The following is a 21,092-nucleotide window of genomic DNA, read 5'->3' on the forward strand; positions in this document are numbered from 1 at the left end:
TTCAAAATCAAAAGATTTCTCCTTCATAAAATCTTGTGCCTTTGAAAAAACATCCAAAAATTTAGTGTTATTATATTATATTAAAAAATAATTAAGACAATAATTTATATTATACTTCTCAAATTAATCAAGCAATCTTTTGCCAATTGAATTTGATTTATTGCAAACCCTATATCCTTCGAAATGGTTTGCAATTTTGTACAAGCCAAACTTGTTATCAACAATATTTTATCCAAAACACAAGGTGATAGGATAAAATCAAATTTTTCTATTCTAAAGACTATAGCACTAGCCATAGTGAAAGTGGCAGGATCTTCAGAATTCTTTAAATTTGTTAAGGCTGCCCTCAACTCATCTAGTATTCCTAGAACATTTCGAAGTTCTTTAATTGATTGGTATAATTGAACAATGATTAAATTTAATCGATGACAATAACACCAAATAAAAGCTGTCTTTGGCGCCTCTGCTCTAATTAAGGCCTGCACACCATTGATTCTTCCACTCATGTTTGAGACGCCATCATAACTTTGCCCAACAAGAAATTCAAGGGGTAAATTCATCGAGCCGAGTTTGGATATTATATTATGCTTAATATCGAGCCTGTGGTATTTCCCGTACAATATATGTTAGTCAGTTTTTCAACAGGCTTCGGTGTCTCACTATTTTCAACATATCTTAATATCAAAGCTATTGCTTCTGATTTCGAATCAACTATGATTGAAAAGCACCTGTTAAATGTACTCATTTTGAATTTTATAACCATATTTTTCATGGTTTCAATGAGAATATTTATGTTATTATATGATAATAGATTTGAATATAATTTCGTTTTTAATCCCTTATTTTTTTTATCCGTTTTTCTTTCTTCATTTTGTTGTATATATACATTTTTAGTACAGGTTCAGAATCTGCAATAAGCTTAATAAGGGCCATCATATTGTCTTCTTGTTGCCTGTTCCCCCAGAAGACTTGGTTACGAGATATTAAATAATCTAAACATCTCCCTTCAAAAACCTTTGCCTACCCCCCTAAAAATCGCGACCTTCGGTGGCGGTGTCTCTATCATTATTTTTACCTATTTATTTATTGATACTCTTTTCAAAGAATTTATAAAGGGTAACTTAAATTAATCTATCTCTACTACCAACTATCTATATTTTGTGAATATAAATAATTTATATTTTAGATAATAAATTCAATTAAAATCTCCATTATTTACAATGAATTAGTTATTATGGCATTATGAGCTTGCTAAAATATCTAAACCTTTTAAATTGCATTTAAAAGGATAGTTTATTTGGAAAACAATGTGTATGATTGTTTGCAAATTGTATTATAATAATACTATAATAAAAGTATAATTTTTACAGCAATAAATTTTGTCCTATTTCATCTCAAAATTTAATAGATAACCCCCAAAAAAATTTATCCTACCCCCATTAAAGCAGCTTACCCCCTACCCCCTCAAAAAAATAGGATGCAGACTGTTCCTACCCCTCCCGCTCATGTAGACACTGAGCTCATTTATGTCAAAAAAAATTTTAAAAGGTTATAAAATAACGATTATAAAAATTGTCACTTTTTATGGTACATCTTCATGAAATTCTAATTTAACATGTTTACAAAATCTAATTTATACCCATTTGGATTAAAAAAATACAAAAAACTATAAAAATAACGATTTTGACAATTGTCACTTATCTAGGGTATACCTTCACTGAAGTTTTATTTAAATATGTTATCAATACTTATTTTGGCCCATTTACGTCAAAAAAAGTTTAAAAATAATGATTATGATAATTGTCACTTATCTAGGGTACATCTTCATTGAAGTTTTATTTCTAGCAATATTTATTCTAACCCATTTTGGTCAAAAACAAAAAACTTTAAAAATAACGATTATGACAATTGTCACTTTTCAGTGGTACATCTTCATGAAATTTTAATTTAGCATGTTTACAATCTATACTTTTACCCATTTACAACAAAAGTATTTAAAATAAACAACGATTATGAAAATTGTAACTTATCTATGGTACATTTCATTGAAATTTTATTTAAACATGTTAGCAATTCTTATCTTAGCCCATTTATGTCAAAAAAAATCAAAAAAGTTATAAAATAACGATTATGACAATTGTTACTTTTCTATGGTACATCTTGAAATTTTAATATAACATGTTTATAATCTATATTTTTACCCATTTACGTTAAAAAAATTTAAAAAAGTTTAAAAATAATGATTATGACAATTGTCACTTATCTAGGGTACATCTTCACTGAAGTTTTATTTAGACATACTAGCAATACTTATTTTAACGCATTTTGGTCAAAAAAATTCAAAAAACTTTAAAAATAACGATTATGACAATTGTCACTTTTCAATAATAGATCTTCATGAAATTTTAATTTAGCATGTTTACAATCTATATTTTTACCCATTTGCAACAAAAAAATTTAAAAAACTTTATAAACAATGATTATGACAATTGTCACTTTTCAATGGTAGATCTTCAAGAAATTATTGTTTACAATCTATATTTTTACCCATTTACAACAAAAAATTTCAAAAAACTTTATAAACAACGATTATGACAATTTTAACTTATATCTATGGTACATCTTCACTGAAATTTTATTTTAACATGTAACAACTTATATTTTTGCCCATTTACGTCAAAAAATTGCAAAAAAACTTTAAAAATAATGATTATGACTATTGTAGCTTTTATATGGTACATCCTAATTGAAATTTTAATTTAACATGTTAAAAATACATATTTTTGCCCATTAGCGTTAAAAAAATCTAATATGTTTAAAAATACCGATTATGATAATTGCCATATTTCCAAGGAACATCTTCATTGAATTTATAATTTAACATCTTTACAATATAAATGATATTTTTACCCTTTTGAGTCAAAAAATTTAAAACTTAAAAATAACGAATATGACAATTGTCACATTAAAATATTATCCTTAAAAAGATCATAAAATAACATAAATAAGTTAAATATAAATATTTTAAAAAAATTATTTAGAAAACCCACCTCTTTTAATAAACTTAAGAAATAGATAATTTTACAAAAATGATAAAAAAAAACTATAAAAGATTTCACATAAAAATTGTATATTTATAATAAATTTAATAAAAGAATTCCTCAAAAAAGATACATTTACAAAGAAGATTTAAAATTTTTATCATAATATGTTCAAAAATCTTTTTGAACTTCAAGAAATATTTTTTACTTAAAATCTTGGGCGTGAAAATCACTAATAACAAAAATAATATTACAATAGTAGCATATCATTTTTTATTAAAAACATCAAATAATAAATAATATGTTGTTTTCTTTTAAATAAATGCATTCGCAATATATTTATTGTTTCGCAGTAATCTCTCGCGATAATGACTTCGCGTAAACATATTTGCGATAATGACTTCGCGTAAACATATTCGCGATAAAAATTCACTGTAAAGTGTTCGCGTAAAATATTTCGCTAAAATGTATTCGCTCTAATAAATTCGCGGTTAAGGTTTTGCGGAAATAAATTTGCGATAATGGCTTCGCGAAATTGTCTTCGCTATAAATGTTTCGCGGAGATAAATTCGCAGAAATGGTTTCGCGATTTTACCTTCCCTATAAAAACTCTTCGCGATAACGACATTCGTGATAAAAGTTTTACTGAATTGACCTGATACGACTTTAAATTGTGTTTAAATTATTAAAATATAGAACTCTTGATAAAAATTTAGGAATAGCAAAATTTCAAACAATTATACTAAAAATTAGTGTCAACGGCTCGTTTTGAGCCGATTTTTAAAAGAACTCAATATTTAATCCAGAAAAATATTACGCAAGCCTGAAGATTTTGCTCGTAGAAGGAACAACGGTCTAGGCATATATTATCGAAATCTCGAGGCTTAGGTAATATTTTTCTGCCTAAAAAATAGAGTTAGCCGTTTTAAAAAATCGGCTCAAAACGAGCCGTTTAACAACACTACTAAAAATAGATAGTTTATAAAAGATATTAACTATTTTATATCTATGTATAGTATATAATATTTAATATATTTTACTTCCGGTATCTATAATAATAATTGATTTGTTGTTAATAAATAGTAAATTACAAATAAGTCAATTGATAGAAGACAGCATTAATATATTCAGGGCCATAGCTACGGGGGGGGGATACCCCCCTCCCTCCAATTTAAAAAAATAGACTTCTAAACCATGAAAGCTTAAAAGCTCTTTTAAAAACAATATCAATTAAAAATCTTAAAGGAGATAACAAAAATTTAAAAATTAACTGCAATCGTTATTATCTTAAATCAAGATTTGATTTGATACTACATTTCTTATTCCTAGCATACAGAAGCTACCTTTTCGTGGAACTGGTTCAACAAAATTACTGATGCTAAATACATAATTTATTCTTCTGGATTATTTATAACAATGTTTTCATACATCATCCAAAAAGATTCTGAATTAAATAAAATTATGAAAAAAACGGTTAATGATGCTTACTACCAGGTGAATGTATGGAAATATTCTAAATACCAACCTAATTTGCTAAATACCGACCAAAATTTATTAAAATGCAATAAGATCCTTATTATTTAATATATTAATACGGAATCACGTGGTCGAGTCCGGCCTCCTATATATTATCCCCCCAAGGATGGAACCACCAAGTTAGAATAAGAAAAAAAACATGATCATTCCCTGGATTCGAACCCGGGATCATGGGATAAGTAAACCAAGCTCTTGCCTATTAGGCCATAGAGGCTTTCCAAAAATCACGATTTTTCAAATATATATTATAAATATATTTGGTAGTGCCTATCCAAATGAAAAATGAACAAAATTCAAATTTGATAGATGGTACCTTAAGGTACCAAGCATCATTAACCGAAAAAAACAGCCGACATATTTCAATTTCTATAAACGGTTCAATTAAAGCCAGAATAATATTATCTATATCTCGAGATTTAGCAAATAAAGTTTGAACCTTTCATCTGTAATCTAGGAGCAATATAGCTTGCATAATAATATTTTAGCTAAAATTTTAATCGGGCTGATTGAAAACACTACTCGCGCCTTATAAATTTTCTGGAACCCCTTTACTTATCCTATTTTGGAATTGCAAAGTATATTTCGAAATGCCCTAAATATCACATCTTGCCATGCCTACATTTACTATATTATCCAGTAATGATTAAAACTTTGGCGAAGGGAGGTGGGAGGCTACGATTTTTATTTTATATACATATTGTCAAAGAAATATAATATTTATAAAATCGAATTTTTATATTACGAATATGAATAAATTCTTTTATATTTTAAAAATAGGGTCACAAAATACTATTGATATTTCAGTATCCCGAATTGAAATGAATATCGGTTTATGTTCATGTTTGGATAAAAATAATGGTGCAAGTTCCCATTTCGGCTCGTAAAAAATAATAATATCGGCAAAGTTTGGACCTCTAAAAAGCGGTTTGAACACTTTCGTATACAAACTTACACTCGAATTATATGTTTAATATTTATTGAGTTCTAGAGGGTGATTCCTTTTTTAGTGATGCTCATGATTTTTTCCATGGTGTCCCTTCATAGTTGTATCTCAATGTAATATTATATTTTGATGTGTCCGTTATAATACTATATGTAAATAATTTATATATTGGTTTCAATTTACATCAGGCATTATAGGGTTAATGATGCTTATTACCAAGTGAATGTATGGAAATATTCTAAATACCAACCTAATTTGCTAAATACCAACCAAAATTTATTAAAATGTAATAAAACTCTTATTATTTAATATATTAATACGGAATCACGTGGTCGAGTCCGGCCTCCTATATATTATCCCCCCAAGGATAGAACCACCAAGTTAGAATAAGAAAAAATACATGACCATTCCCGGGATCCGGGACCATGGGATAAGTAAGCCAAGCTCTTGCCTACTAGGCCATAGAGGCTTTCCAAAAATCACGATTTTTCAAATATATATTATAAATATATTTGGTAGTGCCTATCCAAATGAAAAATGAACAAAATTCAAATTTGATAGGTAGTACCTTAAGGTAGTAAGCATCATTAACCCATTATAAGGCTAAAATTATTTTAAAAATGGTAATATATCAATGTTTATATAAATTGTGACTGACACTTATCGAAATTGTTCGATAATAATCTTTTCAACAATTCGAATATAGATTAGGATTTTAGCAATTTACTATTATTACAATTTCATACTATTTAAGCGCCAAATCATGAGGAAACGTTCGGTTCAAGCTCAGTTTGGGTCCCTGCGATATCTATAGAAATTAAAAATTTATTTAAATATGAATTTGAAAATATTCCATAAATCTTTCTTTGTTTTCTTCGGGCTGTATTTTTCAAAGTTTTTTCCTCCCGCTATGATTTATTTTCCATATCTTGATACATGGATCTGTAATCCATTTTGATAAAAGATAAGATCCGTTAATAATTATGAACATTAAACTTAAAAACTTTACTATAAAACTCGCTAGATTATATACCATGATCAAAATCATAAGATGAAAGTCCTTTCATATTCGGCAGTACAGTAGAAAAAAGTATTCACATAGTTAAGGAATTTTTTAAATTTATGATTAAGAGTATCTTCATAATATATTGTCGAAGCTCGGCAATTGTTTTATATTCATTTTCAATCATAGATTACTTTATTTGCTTCTCGCAAAATCGTGAATCTACCACATACTATTAGCAAACTCATATTCATGCCAAACAATATACTATAATAATGCATCACTGTAAATGGGGCATGACTAAACTATTTCTAAAAATAGGAATTGTCAGGTAAACTGCGAATTGCCATGACTGAACTGTGAATTGCGCGAATCATTGTTATGCTAAGATGAAATTTTGTAAAATTAACTGACTAAACTATGAACTGCTGAATTTAATGAAAAATGCTTGAACTAAGAATTGCCGTATTTTATGTTAAATTAAAATGACTAACCTAATTTATCTGGCAATTGATAATAATTTAGGAATTCGTTTAAATCAGAGTTATAAATTTCCTCAAGATAAAAAAAAATCTAAAATATCTCGATCTTTGAAGATTGTAAAATTTGAATATCTTTTATTTTAAAAAAAATTTTTAGCAACAGGTTTTTTATTCAAAAATATTTTTGATCATGGATCTTCATAGATCTTGATATTATAAGATAGTAAATTATTCTTTATATATTTATTAGACGTAAATGGGTTAATAAGCTTGTTAAATTATAATAAATTCAAAGAAAACGTACCATAAAGGATGACAATTGTCGTCATAATCCTTATTTTAAACATTTGTGATATTTTAGATATAACATAGAAAACTGACAATTGTCATATATATTATTTTTAAACTTATATAAAATTTAAATAAGTATATAATATAGAAATTTTGACAATTATTGATTATTTCAAAATTATTGATAATATATATTGTTATTCATGTTTGTTGTCAGAACGGAGCTATCCTATCTAATTTTTAAAAATTATCGTCCCAATCTAATTTTTTGAAGAAAAAATATTGGCACAGCATGTTTCTTAAATTTTTGATGGCATTATTATTAGATTACAAAATATTAAAAAAAGATGCTTTCTAACTCTTTTAACAGAGAGTTATTATTAAGTAAAAGTAGAGTTTTTAATATTTACAACGACATAAAATGGCAAGCCTTTCCTGGCAATGAGATAAAAGTAAAATTTAAGCCACAAGTTCAAGTTTTTTTAATATTTTTATGGGTTGTTAAATTGCTTGGTTAGGTAGAATTAGCATAATTTTTGGTAGGATATTTAGCCTGACAATTAAATGGGTCGATCTGACTAACCAAATCTATAGACCAGAGCACCGAACAAAACTTTATATATTATCTCACTGTGTATTTTTTGCTCAATTCTTTATTCGTATTAATGACTAGAGGAAGAATAGTTCAATATTAACATTGTAGTATTTATTTTATATTAATAAATTAGACTTACTTTTTCAAAATGTTCTTTTCTATAATCTGAAAGTATTGAATATATTTTATTTACTCTACCAACTCGAGTCGCGAAATACAGTTAAATTATGAATCCTTATTGTTAACTTAAGGAAATAGTTCAATATTAACATCAAAGTAATTATTTTATATTAATAAATGATAAATACTTATTTTTACAAATTTTTATCTTCTTAATCTGCAAATATTGTATAATTTTTACTTTACTTACCAACTTTCTCGATCGTGAATATAAGAGGAGTAAAAATATTGTAAGAAATTTAAGTGCCAATAAAATGATTGGTGCAATGAAGGGTTAATTTCTTTTAATCATGTTTTTTTTAATTTTATATATTATCATATATAATGCCAAAAAAAAAATTTCAAAATTAAGGTACTTGATTCTATCTTTCTATTGAACTCCCCTGATCTTAACTTTGCAATGGTTTGTCTGATTACCAATAAAATGAGGAAACTTTATATGATTTATAGCCATACTATATTAGTTAAATTGTATGATATGAATACTAAAACATAAGCGTAGCTAGGATTTTCCTAAGGGGGGGGGGTTAAAAAATTACTGGGGGCTTCGCCCTCAGAGACCATTTTGGGCGGGCCTTCGGCCCTCTTTTGTCAAACCTTCGGCAGGGTTACCTTAGTCAATATATAGTCATAAAATATTTTTACAAGATAGGAGGTTAGTTTTAATAAAAAAAATAAGCCTGGAACAAATATGAAATAAATTTTTATTAGTTTATATAAAATATAATAAATCTATTGTATATACATTAATATAAACATGGTAATAATTTATTCCAAACAAGTATAATAAATTTATTTAGAAAAAGTAAGTAGACATATAGTTGATATTCCTCTATTATATAGAATTAGTTACAAAATACTAGGTAGAATTCCACTTTTACAGACATATTTGACAGTTAGAGAATATATTACAGTTATATTTTAACAAATATTACTAATCAATGCTCTTGATAATAAATATAGCAATAATTTGCATTCAATTATTTAATGCCATCTATTTTTTTAAATAAAATATGATATTAAAATTTAATCTTTATTCATCCCACAATGTCTTTAAAAGATATTTTCTGATATTCTTATCAATATTTTATAGTTTTCTGTAAAATATATAATTCGCTATATTGGTAAAAATTACTTGATTGTCATATGATAATTGATAAAATTAGATATACTGTAAATCTATGACATATAATATTCCACTGTTTGTATTGTGCTTTAATTTTTTAAATAATTTATGATTTAATTTTATCAGTAGTTTTATAATTATATTTTACTTTTATTAAGATAAATAAATTAAAATTACTCACTTTATAAAAAATTATATTTGATATATTATATTATTTAGTAATTTTATGGATCTATTATTAATAATTATAATACATTTCACTTTTGTCTTAAGACTTATCTTTGGCTTATATTCTATTTCTTGGTTCACTTTTTTTATATATAAATGCTTTTTTCCAAAAATGTATAAATTATGATATATAGTTTTATAAAAAAATATTAACATTTACATTCTTTCTTTCAAATGATTGTTTTAGATATATGCATACATTTTTGGGATTGGGGGAGGGCTAAGGGAGATCTTTTTTATTAGTTTAAGATGATATTCACAAAAAGTGATAAATTCTGAAGGGTGGGGGAGAATTTCCTCTTGTCCCCCACCCTGGCTACGCCTATGACTAAAATAATAACATCATTAAAATTTTTAAGAAATTAACAATCAGACTCAAAACACATTTAATAATAAAGATAAAAGCAAAAATAAATGAATAAATTTTTTTAATGATAAATGTCGCAATGCAATTATATTTTTTTCATTTTCTCATTCTGTATTCAAATGTATGATTTTAATTATTTTTTTATATAAAAACAATTAAATTAATATTTAAAAAAAATATATATATATAAATTACATAAATAGACAAAATAATTATGATTTTTTATCCTCTAGGTGTCAGCTAGAAGAGGAAAATATAAAATAAAAATTTCCAAATTTATAATAAAATAAAACTAAATAGGTTTATAATGTTAAAAAAGCCAAATTTATTTTAAAAAATTATTTCATCCAAAAGTTTTTTTATTTTTCTAAAAATAATATTTAGTTATTTATTTTGCCTAATCATCGCGTCCTCGCCTTCTTTAACTTTTTCAATTTTTCCTTAAAAAAAATAAAAATACCCCATTTTAATCATAATTTAATTCCTTCTTAATTTATTCATATTTTAAGAATATACTGTAATGATTTTAATTGCTATTTTAATCATTTTATATTATTTTATGACAACTTTTGACAAGTGAGTCAAAAATATTCTTAGAACTGGCACGAGTTATTAAATACCATAAAATGATATTAATAAATTAATATAATTTTTTATTAATAAAAATTATGTATACAAAAGTGTATATTTATGCTTAATATAAATTCCAAAACAGATAAAAAAAAAGTTACACGGATGACCACGTAGGACTTATGTGACCTCAATTCAAGAAACCCTTATAACGCTTGAACTACTCAAAAAAAAATTAATTTTGTGCACATATACTTATCTAAAAATGTTAAATTACTAAGAGATTCACATGGATGCCAGATTTCATTAGCAAAATAGAATCTATTCATCCGAAAATGATAAATTGCTGGCTAGAGCAAATTTATGATTATTTTAAATTAATTTATTTTATTTTAGTACCATGTAGAGATAAATTCAGTGTTTGACAACCCAAAAGATAACACATCTCTGATTGGCTCTCCTGCAATTCCTGTTAGTTGTAGTAAAACCAGGCGGGATATATATAAAGCGAGAATGCTCGGCTCTAGTGCACCAAAATATTGTGAGCATGGATATTAAGACGAAAATTAATCGTTTAATGTAGCCAAAAATTACCATCGATCAAAATCTTTTTTTCAATATTGTCAATCCAAAATATTTCAAGTTGCCAAATTATACACCTAGTTTTATTTGCTCCTTACTCGCAAGTGTCTGTCAAAATATCCTTCAGTGCGCATGATTAATTGTAACACCCTTATTTACTAGATTGGATAAATATACTTAAGAAGATATTTTATTAATCAAACTTAATAAACATTTTTTAAACAACGTTATATTTTGGGTTTTGATTTTTAATTAAATATTTGTAAATATTATATATTGTCTTATTTGAATAAATAAAATAATTTGTTACAAGACTAAGGGATACTAATTTTAAAATTAAAATTAATTTAAGCACAAAATTAAGTTGTATAATATGTAGGATGCAAGGCTGGGAACCCAAAAATATTTTTGAAGTATCGAAAAAAATAATGACAAGAGTTTATAAAGGTATAAAAAAAACTTAAAAACAGAAGAAAATTATATCGGTTAAATTTATCTCATTTTTTCCTATGAATTATAAAATGAATTTTGACTTCTTAAATTTTTTTAATAATATAAAATAAATATAAATCTTAATGAAAAATAGTTGAATAAAAATAATATCCGGATACCATATTTTTTCGATCTTTACTTCTCCTTATATTTTATAAAATTATTAAACAGAGATCGATTATTTTTTACAGCTATTAATTTATTTTTCCAACGCTATAATATAAGGTGTTCCATAACTAGTTTATTAATACAAGATATTTAATTCGAATTTGATGTTAATATTGAATTGAACTGCTCGTCCTTTCATAACTTAGATTCACGATCGAGACTTGAGTTGGTATGTAAAGTAAAAAATATCTAATATTTCAGATTAAGAAGAGAATAATTTGTAAAAATTAGTATTCTAAATTTATTAATATAAGATAATTAGTTCATTGTTGTTATTGAACTATTTCCTCAAGTTTGCAATAAAGGTTCATATTACAAGTGACTCTGATTGGTAGAGTAAATTAAAAAATATACAATATTTTCAGATTAAATAAAAGAACATTTTGAAAAAGTAAGTATTCTAATTTATACGTGATAATTATTTCAATGTTAATATTGAACTATTCTTCCTCTAGTCATAAATATGAATGACAAATTGAGCAAAAAATACAAAGTAAAATATTATATAGTTGGTTTTGGTCAGTGCTCTGGTCTATAGATTTGGTCAGCCAGATTGAACCATTTGATTAAAAATACTACCAAAAATTATGCTAATTCGACCTAAACAAGAAATTAAACAACCAATAAGAATATTTAAAAAATTTGAACTTGTGACTTAAATTTAATTTTCTTATTTCCCCGAAAGGCGTGCAATTTATGTCGATGTAAATTGTAAAAACACGACTTTTGCTTAATCCAAAATAACTCTAAATTTATAAAAGTTAGAAGGCATCGTTTTTAATATTTAAAATCTAATAATAAGGCCATTGAAAATTTAAGAAAGATGTTGTGCCTGTATTATTTCTTTAAAAAAAATTATGGTACGCTAATTTTTTTTTATTAGATGGAGTTCATTCTGATAACATGCGTTAACGATATTAATTTTAACGATTTTTATTAATTTTGAAAGTACAAATAATTGTCATAATTTCTATATTATATCCTTGTTTAAATTTTAAAAGTTTAAAGATAATGTATATGAGAAATGTTAGTTTTCTATGTTATATCTAAATTCTTTAAATATGTTTAAAATATGGATTATGGCAATTGTAATTTTTCTGGAACATCTTTGAAATCTTAACTTATGTTAATAGTCAAACAAATTCAAAATAGGTAAATAATAACGATTATAACAATTGTCAATTATTTTCTTTAATATTTTTAATTTTACATGTTAATAATATAAATTTCAACCCATTCGTGCCAAAAAAATATAAAAAATGTTTTAAAAAATAACGTTTATGAAAATTGTCACTTTTTTTGTGTTACATTACACTTCATTGCAATTTTAATTCATTTTTGTATTAATATAAATTTCTACCAATTCGTGTTAAAAAAAGTATAAAAATAACGATATTACAATTCAATTTTTATGGTACATCTTCATTTTTTTATTTTAATTTATGCTTACTACACTATTTACTTCAATAAAATTATTATAAAATTAATTATTTACTAAAACATCTTATAATATGAAGATCTTCGAAGATCGTTGATCAAATATATTTTTAAATAAAAAATCTTCAAAGATCTAGATATGTCAAGATCTTTGATAAAATATTTTAAAATAAAAAATCTTTAAATCTTATGATCCTTAAAAATCTCGATCTTAAAACATTATTCATTGTTTTTTAAAAATACTCGAATTATAAGATTTTCATATATTTTTGAGCAAATGTATAACTCTGATTTTTACTATGATAACAAATTAGTATTATTTTTAACAAGATAAAAATAATAATATATTGTACTATACTTAAAAATATGAATATTATTTTTACTATATATGAAAAAAAGTATTGAAAAGCAAATAAAGAAATTTTTATTTTTTAAATAAATATAAGAGAGAGAAAATTTTAATTTCATAAGAATTTATTCTTTTTTTAAAATAATTAAATTGAATTGTGATATTTAAATTTATTAAAATATAATTTGACTCATGGAATTTTGATATAAACTATTAAGAAATTGATTTTAGAAAGGACAAACATGAATTTTACAAAACTTTTTTTAAAAAAATAAATTTTATTTTGAATTCAGCAATCACAAGTTCTGAGTCGGATTTATAATATTTTAAAAGATTTGAAAACAAAATTATTAAATGTTTAAAATCTAGCAATCTTAGCTTTTAAGAATCTCAAAAACTGAATTTCGCTCATTTATATATCTGGTATGGTAAAAAGTAATAAAGAGTTGGTATACTGGGATGAATAAAATATTACAATTACTCAGGGGCGTCGCTAGCCTTTACTATCTAAGGGGACTCAACTAAAAAAGTTAATTATGGGGGCTTCGCCCCCATACCCCCTGATTTGCCTTTGGCTTGCCTTGCCTTCGGTTGGGTTTTATATTTATATATTATACTTATTAAAAATTTGCTACTGAACAATTATTCTGAATTTTATATTTTGTCATTTATTATATTATGCATACAAAATAAACTAGCATATAAATAATTAAAACAATGCAAGACATTTCTAAAAATAATATTTTTTAATACAAAATCTATTTATTACAGAATAAAATATTTTCGATTGTTGATATAAAAAACTTTTTCGTCTAAAGAATTACAAGTGATAAAAAAGGTTAATTAATTCATACAGCCTCAAATGATAATAGTTTTTTAAAAACCATATAATATAATATAATTCTTAGCAACTTACATTGACAAAAGGTCATGAAACTAATATAACTCTCTGTTACCATTTTATACAATGTTTTATAGAATGAACTAATAAGGAAAAATTCATAGGCCAACCAAATCAACAATTCTTGAAGATGAGAATATAAACGACCAATCCAAATCATAAAACTATATGGTGGTTAGAGCTTCCTTTTAAATGACATGATGGAAGCTAGATAAGTAATCGAGAAAATTTTTGTGATATTAAATTTCTATAAGATTGTCTTCCATTTTTAATGATATATAAACGACTATACAGTTGACTATTATTGTGTATCTATAATATGAAATCATATGCTTTCCAGCTATATAATAATATTAACTTACATAGCCACACAAATAATACAAGAAATAGATGCTGGTTAATTTGAAGTCATAGCCATGAAACTCATTATGTTAACTCATATCAGAATTTATTATGTTAGATAAATTGATAAAACAAAAACCCTAAAAATCGTAAGAAATTAAGATTGCTTTCCTAAAAACACGTAAAAAAAGAGAAGAAAATATATCTTATTTATTTTATCCATTGTGGGATGAATAATAAGATGTTAAATTTTTAATACTAGTAGATAGCCCATCAAAAATGACGGAGAATGAGAATTTTATTCGTTTTTTTAAGAAAGATGTTACCTTTTATTTAAAAATCATATCCAATTTATATTATTTTTAAACCCCCTCCTCCCCAATTAGGTCAAGTCCAAACAATGTCATTGAATCCAACCCATTAGGACTAAGAGTGGAAACTATTATTTGAGTCAAAATATATCTAAATGAGCTGGTACCCAATACCAAAATTCTTTGTAAATATATTACTGATTACATAAGACTTTAACATTAAAAAATTTCAAGCCAGGTCCAAGCTCATAATATTTGGGAAAAATATCCAAGAGTCCAAGACCTTATAATTTAAAAAAAATTTTTACAAGCCTAGCTCAACCCATAATAATTTTGAAAATTTTTTCCTAGCCCGGCCCATAATAATTTGTAAAAGATATTCCCAAGTCAGGTGCAAGCAAATATTAATCATGAGGAATATTTTTCAAGCCCAGTCCATCCCATATTAATTTTCAAATTCCCAAACCCGGAGATAGTTAAATTTCTAAATAATTTATCAAATGAAGGGGAAATCTCGGATTTACCAATTAGTGGGTTAACTCCTTTTATCAAAAAATTTTATAAGGGCTATCTATATCTTTATGTTAAGTACAAAAAAATGCTATCTATTTAAATTACAAAAATGCCATTCAATACTAATGAAACTTATATGCAATTTATTTATATATTTTTTAAGAAATTTGTTTTTCTTGCCACCATATAAATTTAGGTAATTTTTTTAAAAATGATGAGGATTAATTATTATTTTGTGTGTCTGGTATAAAATTAAGAGCAAATCCTTTATGAAATTTGAATTTTTGTTGGAAAAAGCTACAAAATAAATCTGGGCAGTCGTCTGCAGAAAAATAATTAATGTATAATATCATCCCATTTAGGGTTGTAGGTGAAAGTAATGAATAATGACGGAATACCAAAGCAGTGTACAACACCCATTGCGTCCTGATAAAGCTCAGGCCCTGGGCTACTGGTAAAAGAAGAACGCAAAATGATATTTCTGCCAAAGTGTCAGTTTTGGTATCCCCCTCTAAAATAGAATCATGAACGACAGTGTCAAATCAACCATAAAACGGTCGTAAGTATTGTTATAAAGGCCATAAAACTACCGCATATTTTCCCATTAATAATGTTAATGAAATTGGCCGCACTACACATTCACGTTTGAACATCTCTCTAAATATTCATGAAAGTTCCTCAGGGAATCGGATAAAGTATTATTTATATTAACTCCTAGTGAGGTGAATGATAGTAAAATTAAATGCTTATATTTGTTAAAAATTAGGCAGAGGTGGCATAGGAATTGTGGTAGTGGTGATAGAAATATCATTTGGAGGCAACTGGGTGTATAAAATAAACATACAGATATAAAACATTAGATAAAAAACAAAATAAATCTCCAGAGGAGTTCACAGTTCCTTATTATCTTGGTCACCTATAACTCTAGAACGGGTAAGGCGTTTTTTGAATCGCCATTTTTTTCTTTGCTTATCTTTAATAATAGATTCATCATGTTTTGTAGCAATGTGAGGGATTAGGGTTAGCCTAGACAAATAAAGAAATCAGGCAAAAATATAAATATACTATTGTTGAAAATAAACAAACATTAAAATAATGTAAAACCGGTAGAAGGGTCAATATTAGATGCATATTTCTAGTAGTTGGAGGGCTATCATCAAATAAAATTTTTGGGGGACTTATCAAGCCTATTATGATATTCTAAAAGTTAAAAAATAACATGATAAATGTAATGTTATTAAGATAAAGGTTAATTAATTGTAAGGTAATTAAAAAATTAGATTAAAAAAGGGGGGAAAAAGAAGGTATAAATTATTATATTATATTATATAAATTAAATTAAATTAAAGGTGATAAGGTTTTGAGAAATAGTGGTTAATAGATAATAGAGATAGAAAGAAAAGAATGAGATAATAAAATTTAGTGATAAATAAAAATGTTTATATTTGTTAAAAAATAAGTGGAGGTGGCAGAGGGATTGTGGTAGTGGTAATAGAAATATCATTTGGAGAACGAAAATAAAATAAACATAGATATAAAACATAAGATAAAAAAAACAAAATAAATTTCCAGATGAGTTCATTTCAAGCGTAGTTCTTTATTATTTTGTCTACCATTAACTCTAGAACGGGGAAGGCGTTTGTTTATTCGTCATTATTTTCTTTGCTTATCTTTAATAATAGAATCATCAAGTTTTGTAGCAATGTGAGGGATTAAGGTTAGGTTAGCCTAGACAAATAAAGAAATCAGGTTGAAATTAAACAAACATTAAAATAATGTAAAACCCGTAGATGGGTCAAAATTAGATGCATATTTCTAGTAGTTGGAGGGCTATCATCAAAAAAAATTTTGGGGGACTTATCAAGCCTTTTATGATATTCTAAAAGTTAATAAATAACATGATGAATGTAATGTTATTAAGATTAAGGTTAATTAAGTGTAAGGTAATTAAAAAATAAGATTAAAGGGGGAAAAAAATAAGGTATAAATTATTATATAAATTAAATTAAAGGAATTGATAAGGTTTGGCTATCATCAGGAAAAAATTTTTGGCGGACTTATCAAGCCTATTATAATATTCTAAAAGTTAAATAATATGATGAATGTAATGTTATTAAGTATAGATAGGTTAGGATAAGAATATTTAAATATTAGAATATACTTGGTTATCTTCTTATATTGTTTTTCATCCATGTTAGGTATGTGTACACTATCAAATCCAATCATCTGTTTTAATTAAATTAAATAAACAATAAACAAATTAAATAAATACGTACCGATGACATGACGTAGCGACAGCGTCTACATGAGCGGGAGGGGTAGGAACAGTTTGCATCCTATTTTATTGAGGAGGGTAGGGGTTAGTCGGTGAGATGAAATATGACAACATTTATTGCTGTAAAAATTAATAATTTTATTATAGAACTATTATAATACAATTCATCGACAAAATCTATATATTGTAAACAATCATACACATTGTTTTCCAAATAAAACTTTCTGCTATCCTTTTAAGTGTAATTTAAAAGGTTTAGATATTTCAGCAAGCTCATAATGTTATAATAATGAATTCATTGTAAATAATAGAGGTTTAATTGAATTCTCTAAAAAATATCCTATATATTTACAAAATATCGATAGTTTGTAGTAGAGATAGATTAATTTAAGTTATCCTTTATAAATTCCCTGAAAAGAGTATCATTATAATTAAAAAGATAGAAATAAGAATGGGGAAACAGCGCCGCCGTAGGCTGCAAATTTTTTTAGGGGGGTAGGGAAAGGTTTTTGAAGGGGGTTTGCATCCAGTGAAAATTCTGTCATGTAGACGCTGCGTAGCGATGACATGACGTAGCGATAACATGACGTAGCGATGACATGACGTAGCGATGACATGACGTAGCGATGACATGACGTCATGATGACGTAGTGAGGACATCGGAAAATTATAATATAGGTTATTTTTAAATAAATAGATGACGTTAAGAAATTGAATGCACAATATTACTTATTATTATTATCAAAAGCATTTATTGATGAAATTTATTAAAATATTAACTGTATATTATATAACTGTCAAATGCGTCTATAAAAGTGGCATTTTACCTAATATTTTATAACCAATTGTATATAACTAGTTGATAACCCTTCAAAAATGACGGGATGAGAATTTTATTCGTTCTTTTACGATAATTCTTTTTACCCCTCCCCCTCCTCCTTCAGGCCAATTCCAACCCATTAAGACAAAGAGTGATGAATTGTCTTTTTATTCAATGATTGATGAATAATATATTTTACCTTTATTTGATGATGGATGAATCAGAAATTTTCCTATTTTATGAGATGTGATTTCGAAATTTATATTTTAAATTACAAAAATGAATAAAAACGAAAAAATATCTCATATTAGCATCACACTGATCACTCGTCAAGAATGACGGGGAATTATAATTTGAGATGTGATTTATAAATTTATATTTAAAATTACAAAAATCTTTGCTCAATGTGGTTTCGTTTTTGAAGATGATGTTGTAATTTCCTTGCTCGTAGTTTGCCGTAAATAACCTAAAAAAAAACGTGTAAATTGAAATTATAAAATAGAATTTAAGATGGTTTAGCGATGGTGAAGAAGTTCTCTTTTCTTTGCTCAATGTGGTTTCGTTTTTGAAGATGATGTTGTAATTTCCTTGCTCGTAGTTTGCCGTAAATAACCTGAAAAAAAACGTGTAAATTGAAAATATAAAATTGAATTTACTATTGTTGGTGAGGAAGATGGTTTAGCGATGGTGAAGAAGTTCTCTTTTCTTTGCTCAATGTGGTTTCGTTTTTGAAGATGATGTTGTAATTTCCTTGCTCGTAGTTTGCCGTAAATAATCTGAAAAAAAACGTGTAAATTGAAATTATAAAATAGAATTTACTGTTGTTGGTAAGGAAGATAATTTAGCGATGGTGAAGAAGTTCTCTTTTCTTTGCTCAATGTGGTTTCGTTTTTAAAGATGATGTTGTAATTTCCTTGCTCGTAGTTTGCCGCAAATAACCTGAAATAAAACGTGTAAATTGAAATTATAAAATAGAATTTACTGTTGTTGGTGAGGAAGATGGTTTAGCTATGGTGAAGAAGTTCTCTTTTCTTTGCTCAAGGTGGTTTCGTTTTTGAAGATGATGTAAAGTTGGTGATTTGATGGTGAATAACAAAGTTGGTGACTTTTTTAAATTTATCTCAAATTATGAATTTAAGATTTCATTATATACGATATTTTGTGTGAATGTTTTATCATTTTTTAAAATTTTTCCTTGTAATTCTGATGGCAAAATCATAATTTTCATATTATTTTGAGATTTACATCTAGTAAGAGCCACATATAGTTGTTCATGGGCAAAGACAGGCTCAGGGAGGAATAAGCCTACATGATCAAAAGTTTGTCCTTGACTTTTATTTATTGTAATCACAAAAGCTGGAATTATTGGAAACTTTCGTCTTTTTAAAGTAAATGGTAACTGATAGTCACTTGGAGCTAGATCTATTCGTGGGAGAAAAACTCGATAATCCTTATTAGTGCCTGTCAATACCTCAGCGTCGATAAAATTAATATGTAAATGTCGTATGATTAAACGGGTACCATTACAAAGTCCTTTCTTTGGGCTCAAGTTGCGTAATAGCATAACAATTGTACCAACCTTAAGTGTTAGCTTGTGAGGTGGCATACCGGATGGAGTTTGTGAATGCAAAAATTCTATTGGAAAATTCATTATATCATCCTTATTATCGCTTTCAATGAAATCTGCACTATAATAATGTTTGATAGGGCCTGAAATTATAATAATGATATCGTTGTTGAGGGTAAGTGCAATTTTATTTTTGATGTTTAATATTATTTTAGTAGAAAGACTATCTATATCAGCAATTTCTATAGAATTACCATACACTAATAAATATTTCTTTCCACGCTAATTAATTTTTTTTAAATTTTAAAATACTTTTTAGGATCTTTAAAAAAAGTATGATTTTATATATGGTTTACTTTCCCTGGAGTTTTTATTTACACTGAATTATTTTAATGGTAAATTAATGATATATGCCTTCAAAAAAAGATTGATAAATTTTTAGAAATCTAACCCATCTCAAACCTTAGAAAATGATGTAATTTTATATTTTCAACTACTTATTAAAATCTGCACCAGGGGGAATTTTTAGCATAATAAATATATCATGTAAAAAATATCTATCTTTCTTAGGTCATATAGAATTTAAAAAAATTGCCTGCAGTTTGCAAAAATAAATTCAAAAAAAAAACAATTGATGAATAAAATAGCATAAATATATAGCTATCTCTAGGGGTGCATCGAAAGTATTATTTGGAAGCTGATCCAATTCAATATTGAAATTATTAAATTAATAATAGCCGATTACTGATCTATAGTCTGTAAACATTTTAGGTTTTAAATTTTAATACATATATCTACTCATCTCATATACTTTTTAATAGTATAACATCTATAATTTAATTATACAATAACATAAGTCCTTTAAATATATTGTAATGATCATTTATAGTTTATTATAAAATATTTTTAATTATAAATCACTTATTTATATAACATTAATCTATTTACATAATAAGTAATAAACAATTTTATC

This window comes from Gordionus sp. m RMFG-2023, chromosome 3, assembly GCF_954871325.1.
Source record: "Gordionus sp. m RMFG-2023 chromosome 3, tfGorSpeb1-WG-v2, whole genome shotgun sequence".
Classification (NCBI taxonomy): domain Eukaryota; kingdom Metazoa; phylum Nematomorpha; class Gordioida; order Chordodea; family Parachordodidae; genus Gordionus; species Gordionus sp. m RMFG-2023.